This window comes from Falco naumanni, chromosome 5 (assembly GCF_017639655.2).
Source record: "Falco naumanni isolate bFalNau1 chromosome 5, bFalNau1.pat, whole genome shotgun sequence".
In the NCBI taxonomy this organism is placed as follows: Eukaryota; Metazoa; Chordata; class Aves; order Falconiformes; family Falconidae; genus Falco; species Falco naumanni.
This window is the reverse complement of record NC_054058.1, coordinates 38,725,436-38,746,815: the sequence shown is the minus strand read 5'-3', so window position 1 is coordinate 38,746,815 and position 21,380 is coordinate 38,725,436. Positions and strand designations below refer to the sequence as shown.

At 41.6% G+C, this 21,380-nt stretch overlaps 1 protein-coding gene across 8 annotated transcripts in view; it reads left to right on the top strand.

The window, feature by feature from the left end:
• CNOT4 (CCR4-NOT transcription complex subunit 4) overlaps window positions 1-21,380 on the top strand; it is an 82,706-nt gene that overhangs the window by 16,051 nt on the left and 45,275 nt on the right. The gene's annotated exons all lie outside the window — the stretch shown is intronic.

Here is a 21,380-nt window from a genome sequence, read left to right as displayed (position 1 = left end):
CAACAGAAATACTTCATCCATTTCCAAAGGTTTGATATTTGTATGAGAGCTGGGAATTTATCTGACTGATGTTCTGGCGTAAACTTGGGTACAGTGATGTAGTTGGGATGTGCATGCATGACCAAGTTTTAATAAACAGAATGGAAAAAAACAAGTGGGCAGGGGGGAATCCACAAAACCAAAGGTGCTGTTTATTCACCCTGACTATTCAGTATTAGCTAACTACTGCCACATTAATGTTTTATGGGCAGTCTGAACTACCTGTGTCTTTCTATGTGCATTATATTATCAGCTAAAACTCTTGATAACATCTGATTTACCTGTCTGTATGCACAATTTTGATCACAGGCCTTTTATATTACAGTAGCTAAGGAGAAAACACTTAACTTGCTTTTTAAAGACAAATGTCCCTTTGTGAAAAGCAGGTAAAATCTGTCTGTTATTGAGTCAGAGGGGCAAAGATACTTCATGTGGTATTGTAGTCTGTACAGATTATTTTACATCCTCTTCATTACTGTATGTATCTGGCCCTTATGCCGTTGGGTATTAAAAGAACTTGGAATGTGTAGCCTGTTCCCTGTGAGATGGCTACAGCACTTGTAAGGAAGCAAATAAACTGGGTGCCATGTCCCTGAATAATATGATATCCTACTCTCTCTCCAAGTCTCCAGGAAATAATTTTCTATAATTATGGTGTTTACTAGATAAATGTTGGAAAGTATCTTTTTAAAACCCAAAGAGTAAGTCTTCAGTGCGGTGACTTAGTATTATTCTGAAAGTGGACATTTCTATTAGAGACAGTGAAACCACTCCACTGTGATACAGGAGTGCTAATAAGGGTTTTCTGCTTGCGCTTTAAAACACTTAATTACTATTCAGCACCTTGCAGATAAAGGCTAAAACATGCTGTAAATTTTCTATTACAGGTTTGTAATCACACACTAGCCCACACAAAAGGGCAGTGCAATATGACCCATTGTCTTATTTTCTTGTTTTTGCACACACGTTTCAATGGAACTTCTGTGGTTTTAAGACTAATTTTGGAGGACTTCTTTTCATCAAATTAAGCTTTGTGCTTAACAGTTCTCCTAAAGCAAATATAGCGTGTCAGATACCAGCTAGTGCTATCTGTCCTGTAGTTAATACACAGAAGAAGCATAAATGTAAAAAGCACACTTGTATTTCATTCGGATTCATTGTTACTTGGCTTCCTGATACCAAGACCCTAGAAAGTCTGAAAACTAAAACAATAGACTGGAATATTTCTCTTGTTGAATGCAATTGCTGAGCTGATTTATGTTTATTTGTCTATACTTTAATTAGTGGGGGGGTATGTGGCTGTTTGTAATAATAACAGTTTTCCCTTTTAAAATTGGGTTTACAATGATTTTTCTCTAAACTTGAAGTGTCAGTTGTTTTTTTGAGAATCAGTTGTAGGATGTGTGAGTAATACTGTAGTTATGTCCAAGACTCAAATATCATAAAGCTTACTAAGTGGAATGTTGTAATGAAAAGAGAATGACATTGTCAGAAGAGTAGTCATAAATGATTGAGCTCTGAAAACTGAAGGGCAAGAGTCAATAACAATACATCAAATATGTGATTGTAGCAAAGGAAAGGGATGTCGTTTGGATGCTCGCTGGATTCAGTTCTCGGGGCCTGTTATGGGAGTCTGGACCTGCTGAATAGCTCTGTCCTGAGGAGCTGCGGTACTTGGCCTGGGATGCTAAAAGAATAAGGAAAAGTAAGGGTGCAGCTGCTTCTTGCTTCTGTCTCACCTGAATTCAGGAATTACTGTTCAGATGTGTGATAGATTATATAGTTGCTTTTAGTTTGATGTTTGTTTAGAACGTATTGCTTGTTCAGATTGCTGTTTGGTGCTGATGAATTTCAGAATAAAGCACCTGATAGGTTGTGGGGTTTTGGGTTTTTTTGTGGTTTGGGTTTGTGGTTGGTTTTTTGTTTGTTTGTTTTCCAGAAATCCCTGCAGCTTGTAAATTTTTCTTGCTACTTGCCTGCTTTGATACATTTTTGTATGGATTCAGATTCTCTGAAAGGAATGCTAGGAGAGCCTTCCTGAGCCTGTAGAGGCACCTGTCCTGTGTCCAGTGTCTTGAACGGAAAGGAGCATTCTTCCTAAAGGTTTACAATGGATTGCCATACTGATCAAGAAGCTAAGATGTTCTTCCCACACTTAATCTTCTAGACATACTACTTTGAGACTTCTCTTGAATCTCTGTTCCTGACTTTTTATCTAGAGAGGGCCATGGTGGTCCTGGCACTGTTTTGCACTGAGGACTTTGGTGATTATTGCTGTGCTGGTCATGCAGAGTGGCAGTGGAACAGATCTCAATAAACAAAGCTTTTTGATTGTCTCTGAGAGTGGAGAAACTTGGAGCCAATATAAGGGTACAGTCAAAAAAATTCCTTTCCTAATTGGAGACGATAACATCTCTGGCCCCAAACAAACCCTTGCACCATTACTAGCAGAAGATAGCTGTGTTTCTTCTTGTGCTTCTTCACGTTGGGTGAAAAAGGGCAGTGATAATCAAGGCAAGGATTTTCAGAGAGTGCTACAGGTTTTCAGAGAAGTCATGATGGCGTACTAGATTTTTGGTTTGTGGGTGGGTGTGGATTTTTTGTTTTGTTTTTTCTGCGGCCCACCCCCCCCTGCTTTTTTGATGCTTCCACAATCTTAAATCGTACTAGCTTGGATGGTGTCAAACCCTAATGCAGTAAAATACCTTTTTCAAGGGCAAGGATCTGCACTCTTCGAAGGAAGGCTACAAGGCAAACTCATTCAGCTTAACTTGTAGAAAGGTAAGAAAAATCTTACAAGTGCATTCAGATTTTACTGAGATCTAAACATTCAGCATCATGAATGTATTTGCATCAGTCTCTAATACAATTAAAGAAGGAGTTATAGATCCAGGAATGGAGCGTATGTGCTAATACGTTCTGAAAGTTGAGTCTGGATGTAAGGGCTGTGGCAGCTAACATTAGTATGAGATTTCTCTTGCAGTTTTGAGCATTAATTGCTTCAATAACGGCCTAGTCATTCAGTAACCTTAGAGAACATGTTCTTCTTGCAAGCAAATCTTTTTTCCTCCTTTGTCTTAAAATCTTGTATAGCCCTATCTTAGGGAAAACCCATGGTTTTCTTGTGAGGTGGAGTCTTATTACAGTCATCTCAGCTTTGTTGCTAGCACCAGCTCTCTGAATTCCCCTTCTGCAAGATGGGGTCTGTAGACATAATGTGTGCTGTCGTTTTTATGTCTGAAGCAGTGGTTGAGCACAGTGGGCCTTTTTCAGAAGTGACTGGTTCTTCTGTAAAACAAATTGTTGAAGCAGCCTACAACTCAGAATCACAAAATGGTCAGGGCTGGAAGGGACCTCGGGACATCAACTGGTCCAACCCCCTGTTAAAGCAGGTTCACCTACAGCAGGCGGCACAGAACAGCATCCAGGCGGGTTCTGAACGTCTCCAGAGAAGAAAACTCCACAACAGCCCTGGGCAGCCTCTTCCAGTGCTCAGTCACCCTCAAAGCGAGCAAGTTTTTCCTCGTATTCAGAAGAAATGCCCAGTGTTGCTGTTTGTACCCGTTGCCCCTTGTCCTGTCGCTGGGCACCGCTGAATGGAGCCTGGCCCCATCCTCCTGACACTCGCCCTTAAGATACCTGCAGGCATTGGCAAGGTCCCCTCCCAGTCTTCTCTTCTCCAGGCTAAACAGGCCCAGCTCTCTCAGCCTTTCCTCATCAGGGAGATGCTCCAGTCCAGTTACTCAGGGTAATATGCCTGACTTGCAGGGTTTAATGTTGCTGTTTCACAGTGTAGGTGCATTGTGGAAATGCAAGGATAAGACCTCACTTTGATGTATGATGCTATTTAGCCGCTGGGACTAGCTTCAGCCTCTTAAAACAGGATTCTTGTACAGACTTCCTGTGTTGGAGAAATTCTGTGATACTTCTCTACAGGATATTCTTGTAAATGAAAATTTTTGGAATGTATTGATTTAGTTCTTAGTCATGAGTCTGGGCTGTGACTGGTGGCTTTTCTTCCCAAGGAACTGATCTAGGCTTTCCTCAAATTCCTGTGATAGACCACATTTGTAAAGTTGGTCAGATGCTTGTGTGCTGGCTATGTAGTGTCTTTCTAGAGTTTTGTCTCTGATTCATGGTTGTTACTGTTGTATGTTTGATAATCACCAGAAAAAGTGAAGAATTTTTGTACTTTTTCATTGTGATACTGGCCTGTCTGGGGTGCTTGCTCTTGCTGAGGAGATAGAGTTCTCTGAACCTGCTCAGACTGTTTATGACTACTGATGCTGGTTGGAGGGTGTACTCTGTTTTTCTGCCATCCTTCCTATTACAGCAGAACTCCTATAATCTCTTTTCCATGGCGCTTTGGTCCATTGTGATGTTTTCACCATGCCTTGGATCGTGAAGGTTTGGATAGTCCATTTTAATCCATGGCAGCCTGCTTCCTCTATTTTATACTTTAGAGCAGAATACAGTGAGGACAAGCTTAATCTGGCAGTTAACCAGAGGGGATCACTGGGATACAGGTTCTTGTAACTTGGTTGCGATTTACTTTATTGTAATGATAACATTACTGTAAAGTCCAAACCAAAATTATTGGCAGAAGTGGGCTTGAACTGTTAATCTAAACAAATACATGATTAACTAATTTTCTTCCCAGAAACAAAAGCAAAGTGTGTGGATTCTAACTTTGATTAGATTGTCCAGCTGAGATGATAAAAGCAAAAAATGTGTGAGGATGATCTTTCCCCACCTAATGGGAGTCTTGATGTGGTAAGGTTTGCTGCCAGGTGATAATTGGGGATCCTCCTGGAGGCTGCTCAGACTGGGTTTATGTGGCCTCTCTTGGTTTTCCCTTCACGTTTCCCTTGCAGCAGTACCTGTAATTCTTTGCAGCTTTGAGCTCTGTGTATTTTGATGCTGCTTTTTCCAGAACTTAACTCTTTAGGTTAAAACTGTACTCTCTCTGCTATTGAAAGCCATTTGCTAATGAGGAGGGGCAGCGCCAGTGTGAAAAATTAGAAGCAGGCAATATGAGGCCATGAGATATACTGACTGTAGATGCCTTTTTTATTCAGATAAGCTGTGGTGGCGGCCACAACCAAAATCTTATGTATTGAGTTGTAGTACATTAGGAGGTCTGAGGTGCTCAAATGTGGTTATTGGAATTATTGCTGTGTCAAAAAACAAAGGTCTGTTTATAATAACAAGTAAACAAACAAAATAATACGGTTGCAAACAGCTTGTTCCAAGTGATCTTAGCAGTAGGTAAGTTAGTCGCTTCTGTGGATGATGAAGCTTTGGAGCTGGGTTATAGCTTTTTATTTTGTATAGTATTATTCCAGTAGTACTACAGAAACAGCTCTGTACTCCCACTTTATAAGAAGATTAAACCAATCTTGATCTAACTAATGTCTTCAAGTTTTTATTGGTTGTGAGAGTCTAGAAAAGCCTACTTATGGACAATATCTCAGTGCTATGACTAAGTGCTCCCTCAATACCTGGTATCACTGGACCACAGAAATGCTTTTCACTGTAGACTTGCTCACAATGCTTTTTAAAGGCTCGTAACTGTGAAAGCATCACTAAACAGCAGCGAAATCGGGGAACTTAAGGTAGTACCTGCAGTGTAAAAGTAAGTGGTACAGCTGTGATTCTGTTCATGTGATATATGTGTGGTTACCTGGCAGATGCAGAGATTTGTAACCCTAAATTAGCTTCTCAGATTTTGTTGGTCAAAATCAGGGAATGTTTCTCAGCAGTTCAACATAACTTAACAATGTACTTGTGCAAAGAGCTGTGAAATTTCAGGGGAGGGTGTGTGTGTGTGTGTGTATATCTGTTACCTGGCTAACTGCTGGTAACCAGCTTCAGGGCTTCAAATGAAGTTATGGAGGGACAATTTTCTTGATCTTTAATTTAAACATAGAAGTCTCTTATACTTTCACTGTCTTTACTGTATGGTGCATTTCTTTTACTTTTTTGTGTTTAGCAGATGCTAGGTAAGTAACTGCTTATGCTTGTAACTGTTGTGTTAAGTTGTATTTGTAAAAGTGTGTTTATAAAACTGCTTATGTCAGCTACAGGGATAGGAAATAAAATTAAAAAGATGTGGAAGGAATCCAGTGTCTGAAACTACTCAAACTCACTGGCATATATTAATGGTTCTTTCCCCCCTTCCTTTTATGTTTCTAGAAGCGTGGAACTTTTAATACATTAGGCCAATACCATATGCAAGAGCTGCTGTACTGGATCAGAATGAAATTATCTAGCCCATTATCTTGCTGTGGTTAGTGGCTATAGCAGCACGTGCTCAGAAGATCAGGGTGAGTGTAGTGATACTTCCTCGGATGCTTCCAGATACCCAAAGTCGATGGACTTCTCCATCCCAGGAAGCGTCTAGCTCAGCCACTTCCTTGGCGCTACATTTTCTGCTTAGTAGTGTTTGAGCTACTTCACACTGGATCTTCCTCCTTGGTCAGCTATGCTTTAACTGTTTAAAATCTGTCATCTGCAACCTCTTCGATGGAAGGTGCCACACCAGGCACAGTGTTATATTGTTATATATTTATATATATGTAATGTAGCATATATAAAAGTGAATATATGCGTTTTCTGTTTGTCTCTTTCTGCTTCTGTGCCCACATTACCCTTTTTCCAGTGGGTCAGTCTTGTTCCTTATGATACGTTTGGTAATTACTGTTATTCCTCCTGTACTTGCTAGTTCTTCATGTGGGGAGAAGAAAGCAGAGTTGTTCTGAGTACAGGACATTGACACTGGTGCTTTTTCCCTCAAAATTCCTTGTATTTAGTTTGGCTTTAGACTGTGGCTGATTACGGAGCTGATGTTACAGGAGATACTTAGGGTGGCTCAGAGAGCTTGTTCCTTAACATTATTGGGTAGATTGGCACATGATAGTGCTCATTTAGGAGTTGTTTTTCCTTGGTTGCATCATTTAGCAACAATATGTTTCGTACTATTTTATCACACTTAAATCTCATGCGATCCTTCAGATTTCTGTGATTGTCTTAAATGTTAAGTCCTTTGTAGGAACTTGTCTGCTGCTTCCTCGTTTTGTTTTCAGATTGCTAATAAATAGAATGATTTCTCTGTGACATCAGAATTGTGTGGAGCTCCTAAGTTCCTCCTTTTGTTTACAAGTGTTTTGAACCAACTCTTAATACATGAGGGGGCAGACACTTCTAATGGCAACTTAGTTTCTGTAGAAAGCATAGCAGAACCCTATTGAAAGCCTTTTTGAAATGTAAGGAGAAAACAAAATTGTTCTGGTCTTTTTTTGATCTGTAGCTTTCCTCAAAAAATTAGTTACGGGGGGTGACTTGTCTCTCCATGCACAGTTGGATATTTTTTTCTTATTTTGATTGCCTGCTGACTGTAGCTTTAGCTAGCGTGGTCATTGGATTTGATTGCAGACTAAATCTTAAAAGCTGCAGGCTTTGCAGTATTTATTCACACCTGGAGAATGTGATGTGTTTCTGTTTGAGTGGATGCTTCTTTGGATGGTTAATAGCTGGCTGGAAGCTGAAATAATGTGCAATACTGAAAGTACCAGTGTACCTCTGATTCTGTTAACTGAACGGGAGGATAGGCAAATAAGTTAAATCTACTAATTTTCTCTGAGATATCTTAACGCTTTTCTGTGCATACTTGTCTTTTACTGAAAGGACGTTTTGCTAAGTCCCTACTAAAATGTTTTTACTATTATTCCTGTTCTTAATCTGCTACTGCAGCTACCTATTAAAAAGCATCTGTAAACTCATTAGCAAAAGTCTGAAGTACAGGCTTAGCAGGTAAGAATGCTCCTCCCCAGCTGCCTGATCAGCATGTATGACAGACCAGACTCTGAAGTTAACCTGCAAATAACTTCTAACCTAAACTTGTAGAGACAAATCTAGTCATTCTTAAGCAAAATGGCTTTAAAAATAAACATGGACTAGGATTTATAGCTCTTTTTCATAAAGTGTTTGTGAAGAGATACATCCTTTACCCCACTGAAGTTTGAATCAGAACTGTCTGATCAAGCATTAATTGCTTGTTGTTTTTTAAATTTGCAGTTCTCATTTGTGGCAAGTAGAGCTTGTATTGAAAAAAGTTACTGGGTAATGAATGTGCAGGTACTGAGGGGAGAAAGGCTTTCGTCAATTTTTCAGGCCATGTATATTAATTAACACATTGGGGCTTTTACAATTACATTCTAATAAATGGAGGCAAGAAATCCCAGGTCTAGACTACTGCTTAATATATTCAAGACTTCTGTAATAGTTAATGACTGGGAATGGCAATTAACATGTCAGTGTTCTGTGACTGGTTGCTGGTTGTCACTATCTTTCCCAAACTGTGTGCTTTCCTAAAATTCAAAATGCCGCTTCATTAACTTTGGCTTGATGCTCCTAAAGAGAAAATTCTGGCTTTGTTCCTCCTGTGCCGAGTCAGGAACACTTTGAACCAGGGGACGTTTGGGTTTTTTTTTCCTTCCCCTCCCACCCCCCAAGCCCCATTTTAAGAAATGACTGGACAAAATGTAATGGCTTATTTTCACACCAGACCTGAATTTGGAAGTTCACATTGTCATGTATTGCAGTCATCTGCAATATGTCTGCTCTGTACAAGTGAGCTCTAGACCACACCATGTTAAAGTGACATACATGGAAGAGAAAGTACTGCCAAGTTACTTGATTTAAAAGAAAGCTATTCATCTTGGTTTGACTGTGTATAACCAGAGTCATTAAAAGCCAGAGTACTTGATTCAAACAGGTATAGTGCAAAAAACCCGATAGAATAAACAATAAACTGTCAGAAGCTGTTACTGCTCCAGCAGTTTTCCTGGCATTCTCTCCTGTAAAGAGGAGTGGCAGCAGCTGTGCTATTGCTCCTACCCCATACCTCTGGGTCTAGAAATATAAAGTGATTTAATAGTTTTAAATTTTTGTCTCTGTTCCGTTCCTGACACTTTCAAGAATGGCTTGTGTGGTAAATAGCAGATGGGTTTAGATCATCATCGCTTTTTTTCTTACTCTCTTGCTGTCGTCTTCAGTTCTAGCCAAGAGGTCTAGTTAGTAGCCACTTGCTGAGGTTCCTTCCTGTAGGACTGACCTTGGTGTGGAAACCTCTGTCTTGAAAAAAGAGAGGTGAAGTGTGGTTCCTGCTAGCATTCCAGGGGAACAGGTTCAGCTCTGGAGGAGACGTATCGCTGGAATTCTTCGCATCAGTTTGACTTTTTAAAGAATATAGATTTTCTTATATACACATTTTCCCTTACTATTTTTTTTTTTCGCTTGAGGTCTGTAGAAACTTTAAGAAGTGAGGCATGCTTCCTGCTGATACTGAATCTGTACTATTCACATTATTCTGGTTATCATAGTTCTTAAGTCCTGTGAAGGCTTCATTGCTTCAGCGCATCCAGTAGGATACTTTGAATTGTCAGGAACAGAGCTACAGCCTGGAGAATCAGAAGATGTTTTGGGATCTTTGTGAAGTGTCAACATAATTCTAGTTGAAGTGAAAATCAAGAATCGCTGTGGTTTATTTTTTTCATAAGTTAAGGTTAGACTTAAAGTATGAGCTACTGCTAGAACGAAGGGAAGACATTGATGTAGAACCTTCGTAGTTTCTGACCAGGGAAGCGACAAAGTAGTAGTTTGTGTGTTACTTCTATAATAATAAGTGGGCACGTTCAATCTAGTGCCATATGTGGCTATTGATTTCTTAATCAGTGTGTCATACAGCATACTTCGTGCTAGTCCTCTAATCTCTGGCATCGGCTGCCAGTGAATTTCAAGATAGTTGTGCATGCTGGGGAGTGCATGGACTTTGACAAAGAGTTTTTATTCTTTTGAGCTCAATGCTTTGCATTATTACTTAATTAGCAGAAGCACTCAAGCTGGAATTGCTGCTCATCCAGAACCTATGGGTGAACTGTGTAAGGCTTTCTCTCTGTAGATTTCTTGGTCTTAGACTGGTTTTGGTACTTCTCTCCCCCCTGACCCAACTAAAAAAGTCTTTATTCTTTCACGGATTATGGAAAAAAAAATGGGAGACCTATTCCTGTTGTTGCTAAGAAGACAATACATAGGCTGATTTTATGTTCGTGCTTGCTGTTTAAAATGTCTTGAAAAGTGCATAATAGGTCCATTGCTCTGTAAGGCTTAAAGGTCAGGTTATCCTTTTGTTCTCTTTTGAAGATGTTGAACAACTGCAGGAGTTGAAGCCTAGAATAAATAAATATACCTTAATTGAGAAGGTGGGGAGAAGATAAATTAACATTAAGTAGTTTTGTTTAAAACCACCTTTGGAAAATGGATGAAAATTTTAGACATCTACATAAAGAGCTTTGAGAGTTATTTAAAACTTATTCTCTCTCAGAATTTTCTGGTGTCTTTAGTTTACTCTTCAAGGACTCTACTGAAGGGAACTGAGGGGTTGTTGCTAACACTGGCTGGATCTCCCATTCTCTGGATCTGAAATGTGTTCAGCTGTATTATTAAGCTTAAGAGTGAGTAATTCTTAGTTTTATTCATGTCTTTGGTAACACGGAAAAAGGGTTACCTCTACATACACTTAACTCTTGCTGTTCAAGGAAAAAAAAAAGCATCTCAAGCAGTCTGTGGAATTAAGAACAATGTTCAAGGGGGCTCTCAGCCAGAGGCAAGGCAGGTGGGGTGCTCTACCCCCACCACTTAGGCATAAACAGAGAATTTACTGTTTGCCATATGTGTTGTGTGAGAGGGGTTTTAATAATAGTAATGTGGTGCTGATAAATTTTTCTGGTTTGTTATCATTTAATATTGCTGTGACAACTCAGCAATTCATAAGGGAGAGTTAAGGAATTTGGAAGGTCCCTGAGGTACTTAACAGGTAGAGACAAGAAGCCATAACCTGTCATCATTGAGTCTTCCACTTTATTCGTGGTTTTCTCCAAGTTATTTAAGGAATACTCAGGGGCTAAGGAATATGTGTCTGTGTAATGTATGGTGTTACAAATGAGAATGTGTATCTCTTTAGTGTGATCAGCTTTTATTCCCCTTTTCTGTTCTTTTTTCCTCTCTGGCCCCAGCAGCTCTAACTTAGTATTATTCCCAAGATAATTGCAGAGTTTTGTGTTATCTGCTCGTTATTGTTCCCCTAAGAGCACAAGATAGTGCTGTATTTCTAGCAATTAAAGATCCTTGACTTTTCATAAAAAATCCAACATGAAAAGTTTCGAGTGGTGTGCCTTAGCTCCAATAGCATTTTCCTTAGTTATGCTTTCTGTGGAAGATATGGTTTCTTTTATAAGTACATCTGAGAGTTTGTATGACTTTTTGTACATTATGCAAGTTTAAAAAGTCTATGTAGATTTTTAAAAAGTTAAATACACCAGTGACTGGATTAAGAAACATGCTCAAATCAAAGGAACGTATTACATACTATACTGAAACAGTAACAGCTTAAGTATGGATAATACAGACTTTCTGCTCTTTGTTTAGTTGTAGATCAACATATAGTAGTTATCAGTAGAAAAAATATGCTTCATAGTTGAAAATTTAAAATCTGTTTAAATTGAGGGGAGGGTTAATGTGCAGTTTGTCTTAAAATTGATGACTTCAAGTCATAGTAAGTAAAAATCAGCAGAAGGATGAGAAATTCAAAGATAAGTGGGGTGCTTCAGTTGCACAAAGTCATATAGTTCAGGAGATTACAACATGGGGTAAGTTGAAGCTTAAAGCTGTTCCAGCCAGTGTCCCCCAATTTACTCAGGGTAGCACCAATGAAACATCTGTGTCTAGGGTTTTTAATCTGCAGAGGTGAAAGCACTGGAAGAACTGGGTGTTGGAAACTTCTGTGAAACAGATGGAATTGCAGGTCAGTAAGGTCAAGCTATCGCTCACCTGGCCTCTGTGCCTTGCCCTAGGGAGGCTGAGTGGCTGAACAGTGTTAGCCTGTTATTAAAAAAACTCAGTCTGCTGGGGTACTCTGTGGTGCTGAATGTGCTTTATTATGTTAGTGACTACCTTTACAATTAAATGTCATATCACACATTACTGCATGTATATGCATTAACAATACTTTTAATCTTTAAATCACCTGGCTTTTACAAAACACTTTGTTTTTCCGAAGGACTGTTCCAACTGGTAGTGCTTCTGTGCTGGAATGTGAATGTTCTACAATGAAATCAATATGCTAGTCTTCAAACAGAAAAAATTATATACTAGGGACATAGAACGAATAGGAGTTTTCCAGTGCCAGTAGTGCTTTACAGATTTACAAGCAGGACAAGTGTGCCTTTGAGTATGCATCACCTTATGAAGGACTGAATAGAACACAGCATTTTTGAAAAACTGAACTATGGTACACTGATGTGTAGGTATCCTGACTGCAGAATGAGTGTTTTGTGCTAGGGTGCTGTGTGAACAGAATAAAGACTCTCCATTCCCCGAATAGCCTGTTTAATAAGCTACCTGTGGTTGCTGTATGATTGGCAAGCTGATCTGTCTAGATCCTCTCTTTTACAGTGGCTGGTAGTGGATGCTCTGAAGAAAAAACGTACAAGAAATGGGGTAGTACCCATTTCCTCAGTAATGAGAGATTCAGGGAATTCAAGATGGTTCAGGTGGAACATGCTTCATGTTTAACAGGAGCTGATGGTTCTATTTTTTGAGATTTTTTTGCATGATGTTATGGTCTTTGCAACATACTTTGACAACAATTTGTGTTATATAATTTGCTGTATACAAATTATAAAGGTATGGCTATTTTGTTTCACATGTTGATTGGGCATCTCCTGCTTGAGTCTTGAGGAGTTGGAAGTAATCACACTGGAATATGTATAAAAAAATGATCACTGTGTGTGACACGGGCTTTTAAAATAATTGAACTAATAATTGTGTAGCCCACTTCTAATTCATTATCCAAATGCTTTTGGCATATCATGTCTATAGATAGTGGTGTTATGGGTACAAAAATGAGATGGGGGTATGCAGAAAGAGAAAATAAGGAATACTACCATCATGTTAGAACATGAATGAATGTGGGAAATGTGGACAATTACAGAGCAGTATTATGCTTTTAATCTCATTGAATGGACCTAGATGTTAGGGTAGTGGTGTCTTGGATAATTATGTCCAAGATTTTATGTGCTTCTGGATGAATTTGTCAGAATCTTATTTGGCCTGTTTTCTAAGTAAAATTTAACAGTTTGATTATGTTCATGATTTGTAAGGAAGTGATTTGAGTAAATACTCTCTTACTTGGCGTTCATGTGTCCCTGATAGTATGTAGCCCCTATGCAGTGACCAATTCTTGGTTCAGTTTAAATGAGAGAAAAGAATTACCTTGTGCTGCTACTCTTTCTTCTTCTTCTTCTTTTTTTTTTTTTGCCACCTAACTCTTGAAAAAGCTTGTGTTCACACTGAATTTATAAGGAATGATTAGTTCCCCTTTTATTTAGCAGGCAGCATCTGACTCATCTGGTTTTGTTATTAGGGTGCCTTGAGGACATTAGGTTAAAACTTACCTGGTGAATTGTTTGGTTTTTGCACTGTTGGTGAATATGCTGCTTGAGCAGTTCGTACCTCTAGGTAGCTCATTTCTGTGTCTTCACCATAGCAGTGCAAGCTTCTGCATGGCTGTGTGATGAACTGGATGAAGGACTGATTTAAGTAAAATACGACCCAGCAAAAATAGTTATGTTTTTGTCTTGTCAGTTCAAGGGGTAGTACACAACTGCTTATGCTGAAAAGTCTGAAACCGTGAGAGTGAGCTCCCTAAGCACAGGCAGGGAGGCTTAGAGAAGAGGGAAGTCTCTAGAGATTTCGGTTTTGACCTCTTTAAGCTAAATAACTTGGGGATAATCCTAGTCGGTATAATGCTGGTTTTAGAAATACTGAGATAGCTACCTGATTCCTGGTCATACTTCCTAAACGTCTGGGACTTTGTCTGCCTCTTACTACTTTCTTGTGTGGTTTGTGCTGTGATCAAAATGTAGCTGGAACCCTAGATGGAATAACAAACACTAATCCAGAGAGAAGACATGATGATGGAAAATGGACCATGCAGTTACTGGGTGTGATTTTGCAATTAGTAGTACAGTTTGTTTTTAAATGTTGAGCATGGTCAGGAAAAAGTAGGAAGTGAACTTTCCCTCTCCCTCAAATTAAAATTAACTTGTATGAATTCAAGAGCCTGCTTGCTTGCCACTGAGGTGTCATTGTTCTAGGTCAGTAACAGTACCATAGAACTTAGAAAAGCATAGCTGGTTTACAGGACTCTTGCTGTCTCCTATATCAGTGTTGCTAACCAGGTGATTATAAAATAACACCGCGTTTTGGTGTGGGTGAAAGGGATCACCCTCCTTGTGTAGTGCTCCAAAAAATGGCAGGCAAGAAGTGGGCAGCATGTCAAAGAGTTGGCCTGGGGAGGTTCCCCAGATTTCTTCTGAATTGTGTGGATGACTTAATTTAGACACAAGACCAGATGTTTCAGTGACTAGACCATCCATCCATGATTCAGGACATGCATATGGGAACTTTATCCCATTTGTGTTCTCTGTGGAGTCCTAAACAAATAACTTGCTGGATCTTCCTTGGGTTTGCATGCTTAAAGTGAAAATGGGCTTTTCTCTGCAGCCTGCCTATGGGAAGTTTTGATGTAAACAGTCCAGTGGTCACTAACGCAGCAAAGTGATAACCTTTCTTACGTGCAGAGAGTGGAGGAGCTGAAGGGTGCTTTCCTTTCAGCAGAGTCACTAGCGAGCAGTACAGATGTGGGCCTCAAGCTGCAGTGCCCCCGTGCTGGCCTGGAGGAGAGCGCTGTGCTGACGGAACTGCCGCTTCTCCCCTGATTCAAGGAAGGAATAATCCATTACAGTTGCTGCTTGTAGCCTGCTTGCCTTTCTGCCTCCAGCTTGTGTGTGGGATCACCACAGAGGTGAAGGGCAGAAAGGGAACTGATCCTTCGGCAGGGTGGGCACAGGGGTCTCGGGGGCTGCCTTCCCTGCGGTGTTACGCAGGCAGCATCCGCAGTGTGTTTTTGAGACTTCTCAGGGCTGATAAGTTTCAAAATATAAAAGGCCATGAAAAAAAGCATGAGTGTCTGTTTGTGTAAGTTTAATGAGCCCTTACTAAAGGTTTGGTGCATAGACTCCGACCTGTTTCACTTCAAGTGTCAGGTATGTTTGAACTTTAGGTGAAACATTAGCTAACACATGTCTGGATTTTTTCCTGCAGGAGGCCTTGAGTCTACAAATATTTTCTGGGATGTGAGTCCTTTACTCAGGTTTTTAATGACTAGATTTTGACAATTTTTGGCTGTGACACTCTTAGTATCTTAAAGCAAGTAGCAAGGCTGGATTCAGTCCATCATGTGAGGGAGAGAATGTATCTATCCCCTGGAGCTGGCTGCCCTCCCGGGGGAGGACTTACACTGTAAGGGACATGTTTACTAAAATGAACTGCTATGAAGTAGAGATGTTCCGGTGTCTACTGTGGGGAGATGAAGAGGAGTGGGTGTTAGGTCTCAAACTGGTGCATTTGAAGAAAAAGAATGGATAATAAGCTAGTTGTTTTTCCACTGCCTCCTTTAGGACCGCTTTTAAAATTAAATAGGGAAGATAAAACTGCTGGAAGCTAAACTTGCTCACCTCAAGTGAAAAAGGGAAAGGCAACATATACATTCAAAATGGACTGAAATCACTAGTTATAAGTAAAACTCTGTTTAGGTTGAGTACCCCCAACTAGTAGGATAGCTTTCCCAACTGCAAAGTTTGGAGAGTTTTATCAAGAGAAACAATTGTACAGTGAAGCTGATTACACACAGCTGTCAGATCCATTAAGTATACTAGCACATTTTAAAATTTAATGAAAAACTATCTTTTTTCATTTTGCATATATGTTTGGAAAGAAAGGAACTACTTAGTTGGTATAATGGAAGGGATAAGACAACCTATATTTCTGTATTTTGGTTATTACTTGTTACAAATTCACTGAATTTAAAAGATGCTGCTGGACATTGTCCACCTCCATTCCATCCCTCTGTCTGTGAATGTTTTGGCAGGGTCTCCTGTAAACAGGATGTCTGAGCCCTGTTTGACTGCAGTTGTTGGCATTTTGGAAAGTGTATGGACAAATTCTAGCTGCTTGTATTGTGAGTGTACACATGTGCAGCCTTCCTCCTTTTCTCCCGAGATGCTATTAATCGTATCTCTTTGAACTTGATCCCAAAGACCATATACTCTGGATTAAACATAACGTGTAATACTGCCTTTTGTTTTTTGCCATTGCTGTGTTACTTTTCTTGTGATGCTAATCTGTAATTATTTGGAATAGTTTTTGAGAGCTGACTGTGTTTTTCTTGGTAGTGCTATATGAACAATGCATTGATGATGCCTTACTATGGATGTAATTCTGGTTTTGGAAAAACAAGCATTGTTCTGATGCAGCCTAGACACAGACCCTGGTATATAAACCCCCCTGAAATGGAGGCACGCTTCAGTGGAGAATCTCTAAATGGGATGCTTGAATGGTCCTTTCCGAAGTAAATAAATATTGCCTCTTACTTGGTTTCAAGAAACATGGCACACAGCTGCTCTTTACTCCTTGTTGTAAAATAAGGGGCCATTTGCTGAGTGAAGCAAGCTATTGGCATTATTACTAGCAGCTGCTGAACTCTTACTCTTAAGTTCATAAATGTTAATCATGTTGCAGTTCAGTTAAAGCTTGTCTGCATATCCCAGAGGCAGTAGCTGGTATTTCACACTTTCACATGAACTGATGACGTTCCTTGGTGGAGATTCCAATTAGTAGCTTCTTAATTTGGTAGTTACACTGTGGTGGTGGGAAGTTTCTTCAAAACTGCACTTTTAACTACAGCTTCACTAGTACTAGTATAGCTTTATTTGGATGTGTTTCGGTAGGCTCAAAGCTGCTGAGCATGCGGTAGAATGAGTGCCCAGTCAAAGGAAATATGCTGTCTGCTTACTGACCTGTTTGGGTATCTGTGGCAAAGTCAAATCCAAATTTAAACAGGAAAAAATCTGTTCAGTTTATCTAGTGATTCAGTTCAAAGTCAATTTCAAATTGCAGTGGTTTTGCTGCTATGTAAGTGTGAAAAGTTAGCAGGAAATGTGTGTTATCTGCATAATAAGCAATTAAATCATGTGTTATAGCCTCTTAACAGGCCCCCCTCTTCAGCCAGTGGGAATGTGTTCTTAAAAACAAGACAAAGCTCCCAAACAAACTAGTCCTTTCCTTCCTTGAAGTCAGATTCTGCTAACACTGGTAAGGTCCCAGAACCTGATTTTGAGCCTGTCAGAATAACTGTAAATATAGCACTAATAAAAGCATAGATAATGAAGTAAAAGCTGCTGTATTGTTGTAGAAGTTTAATCTTTTGACTTTATTATGAAGGTCAAAGGGGAGGGACAGTGTTGTTGCTAGTGCGTACCATAGAGAGAAGTTATGCATCCAAAATCTGTTTTCTCATACATACATTTATGGGAGCATCCAGTGGAACTTTCTCTCTGTAGGGCAGTAGTGTATGTTTTACCAGAACTGCAGTTTGTGCCTAGAGGCTATACTCCCTACTGAACTAGTCAAAATTGCAGTTACTCTAGGCTTCTGGTATCAGCCTGTGAACACAGTTTAACCTAAGTACAGTGTGACTGTTCCTGTAGAAAGCTGTATACTCTCTGCTGTGTATTTGGATGGTGTTTTAGTTGCGTGTGTGCATGCTGCTCCTCTTCAGGCTTCTCTCCTGGCTGCAGAGGAATTTTTGTGTATGAAGAGATGTGCAGCACAGGGACACAGGTATTGCAGACTGATGCTAAACATACCCTATCCTGTGAGGTGGGAGGTCCCAGCCTGAGCTGGAACCTTTTGGGCTTTACAAGATAGCCTTCATGCTAGGAAGTATGGCTTAGACAGTGGAAGATCATAAGCAGGATTCTGGTTTGATACTTTGAGCAGCCACAAAAAAAAATACGTAAGGCTAACACTACTACAACATAACAAAAATCTGCAAGTGTTTGATCTCAAAACATTCAGTCATCTTATTTCCAAGAACAGGAGTAAATGTCACTCTTCAAGTAGGTACATTTGAGAATTTGTTTCTGGACTTGCTCCTAAAAAGCCCAAAGAAAGATCAGATGGTACGTGATCTAGTAGGTTTTGGATAGAAATGAAATAAAAAACTCTGGGGCAAAGTAGAGAGGACTCCACACTGTGAGTGTGAAGAAATTATAGTTGCATGACTGATTTTTTGAGGGAAAGGCATAATTGTAAAGAATTTTGGGTTTTCTTAAACTGAAGGACTCTGGGGGAGGGGTCCAAAGTAGTAATGCTCATGCCATCACGTTCAGCTGGGGAATAAGGCAGGCCATCCAGGCCAGTGATACATGTTCCTTAGCTGCCTCCCAAGATGAGTATTAGAAGGCTAGCCACCTTAAGGGTGCGTGTGGCTGTGGTGGGTCTTCTTGCATCCCTCCTGGGAAACTTGCATGCTTGATGATCTCTTTGAAATGCCTGTACACCAATGCATGCAGCGTGGGGAATGAACAGGAAGGATTAGCAATGTGTGTGTTTGCAGGGCCATGGATGTCATTGCAGTTACAGAGACATGGTGGCATAGCTCGCATGACTGGGATGCCATGATGGATGGCTATGTGCTTTTTAGGAAAGGCAGGCCAGTGAGGAGAGGTGGTGGAGTTGCTCTTTATGTGAGGGAGCAACTGGAATGAACCCTCTGCCTAGGGGTAGATGCAGAACGAGTCAAGAGCTTATGGGTAAAGGTTAAGGGGCAGGCCAGTGTGGGTGACAGTGTTGTGGGTGTTTGCTACATGCCACCTGATCAGGAAGAGGAAGCCGATGAGGCGTTCTACAGACAGCTGGAGGCAGCTCATAACTGCAGGCCCCGGTTCTCATGGGGGACTTCAGCCACCCTGATACTTGCTGGCAAGACAGCACAGCTAGGCACACACGGTCCAGGAGGTTCCCGCAGAGCGTTGGTGATAGCTTCTGGATGGAGGTGGTGGAGGAGCCAGCGAGATGAGGTGTGCTGCTGGACCTTGTACTCACAAGCAAAGAAGGACTGTTTGGGAGTGTGAAGGCTGGGGAAAGCCTTGACTGCAGTGGCCATAAGATGGTGGAGTCCAGGATCCTGCATGGAGGAGGCAGGGCGACATGTAGGTGTGAAACCCTGGGCTTCAAGAGAGCTGACTTTGGCCTCTTCAAGGGCCTACTTGAAGGAGTGCCATGCTTAGGGCCCTAGAAGGTAGGTGGTCCGAGGTGGCTTCTTTTCCTCCAAGATCAAGATAGGTGCATCCCTATGAGTAAGAAATCAAGCAAAGGGGGCAAGAGAACTGTGTGGATGAGCAAGGAGCTTCTGGCAAAACTTAAACAAGAAGGAAGCTTATGGGATTGGAGAAAAGGGACAGGTCACTTGGGCGGACCACAATACTGCAGAGAGAGCTGGCAGATGTTACTGCTAACCCACTGTCTGTCATCTTTGAAAGATCATGGAGGACAGGAGATGGGCCTGAGAACTGGAGGAAAGCCAATGTCACTGTAGTCTTCAAAGAGGGCAAGAAGGAGAACCCAGGAAAAAACTGCAGGCCAATCTGTGTCACCTCCATCCCTGGAAAGGTGATGGAACAGCTCATCCTGGAGGTCCTCTTTAAGCGTGTGCAGAAAAAGAAGGTTATCGGCAGTAGTCAGCACGGATTCACCAAGGGGAACTCCTACCTGGCCAACTTAAAAGCCTTCTGCGATGTAATGACTGGCTGGGGTAGGCGAGGGGAGAGCAGTGGATGTTGTCTACCTTGACCTCAGCAAGGCTTTTGGCACTGTCTGCCGTAACACCCTCCCAGGTAAGCTCAGGCAGCGTGGGTTAGGTGAGTGGACAGTGAAGCGGGCTGAGAACTGGCTGCATGGCAGAGCTCAGAGGGTTGTGAACAGCAGCGCAGAGTCTGGCTGGATTCATCAGTGACCTTCATGAAGGGTCGGAGCGTGCCCTGAGCGAGTTTGCTGATGATACAGAACCGGGAGGAGCGGCTGATAACCCCAGAAGGCTGCACTGTCATTGAGCGGGGCCCGGACGGGCTGGAGAGTTGGGCAGAGAGGAAGCTCATGAAGTTGCACAAGGGCAAGTGTAGGTCCTGCGGCAGGGGAGGAATAACCCCAGGCACCAGCAGAGGCCGGGGTTGACCTGCTAGAAGGCAGCTCTGTGGAGAAGGACATGGGAGTGCTGGTGGCCGGTGAGCTGCCCGTGTGGCCACGAAGGCCGCCGGGATCCTGGGGTGCGTCAGGCGGAGCGTGGCCAGCAAGTGGGGGGAGGTTGTTCTGTCCCTTCACTGTGCCCCGGTGAGGCTGCATCTGGAGGGCTGTGCCCAGTGCCGGGCTCCCCAGTTCAAGAGAGACGGGGAACTACTGGAGAGGGTGCAGCAGAGGGCTGCCCGGGGGATTAGGGACTGGGGCATCTCCCTGATGAGGAAAGGCTGAGAGAGCTGGGCCAGTTTAGCCTGGAGAAGAGAAGACTGGGAGGGGACCTTGCCAATGCCTGCAGGTACCTTAAGGGCGAGTGTCAGGAGATGGGGCCAGGCTCCATTCAGCGGTGCCCAGCGACAGGACAAGGGGCAACGGGTACAAACGGCAACACTGGGCGTTTCTTCTGAATACGAGGAAAAACTTGCTCGCTTTGAGGGTGACTGAGCACTGGAAGAGGCTGCCCAGGGCTGTTGTGGAGTTTTCTTCTCTGGAGACGTTCAGAACCCGCCTGGATGCTGTTCTGTGCCGCCTGCTGTAGGTGAACCTGCTTTAACAGGGGGTTGGACCAGTTGATGTCCCGAGGTCCCTTCCAGCCCTGACCATTTTGTGATTCTGTGAACTGAGCAGTAGTTGGGAGCTGAGGCATCCTGGAGTCCCTTCCATTCTGAAGTACGGGATTCTCAACGGTTTTAAAGGATGTTTTATATGAACATGTTTGAACATACACTTGGCTTTAGTTACTTGGGAAAGAATGTTTCTCAGTAGGTTTGTATGGATGCTGTGGCCCAGCAGTTTTTAGTCCTTCGTAGTTCTAAGTGAAGGTAGTTAGGACCTGAATTTTATTTGGGGGAAAAAAAAAGTCTTAAAGTTATCTGATAGATCAGAATGATGAAAAAAAGATGCCAGCCTGTTTTTTTATCTGCAAAGTAGCAGACTGTATCTTGAAAATTTTTAAATTCTATGCATTAGGTCAGTGATAGGGGACTCTGTCTCAGAGCCATGAGAGAGCCTTGCACACCTCTTTGTGATTTATCCCATTAATAATGTGAAGAAATAATGGCTATAAGCCATTTGCTTTGAGGTAA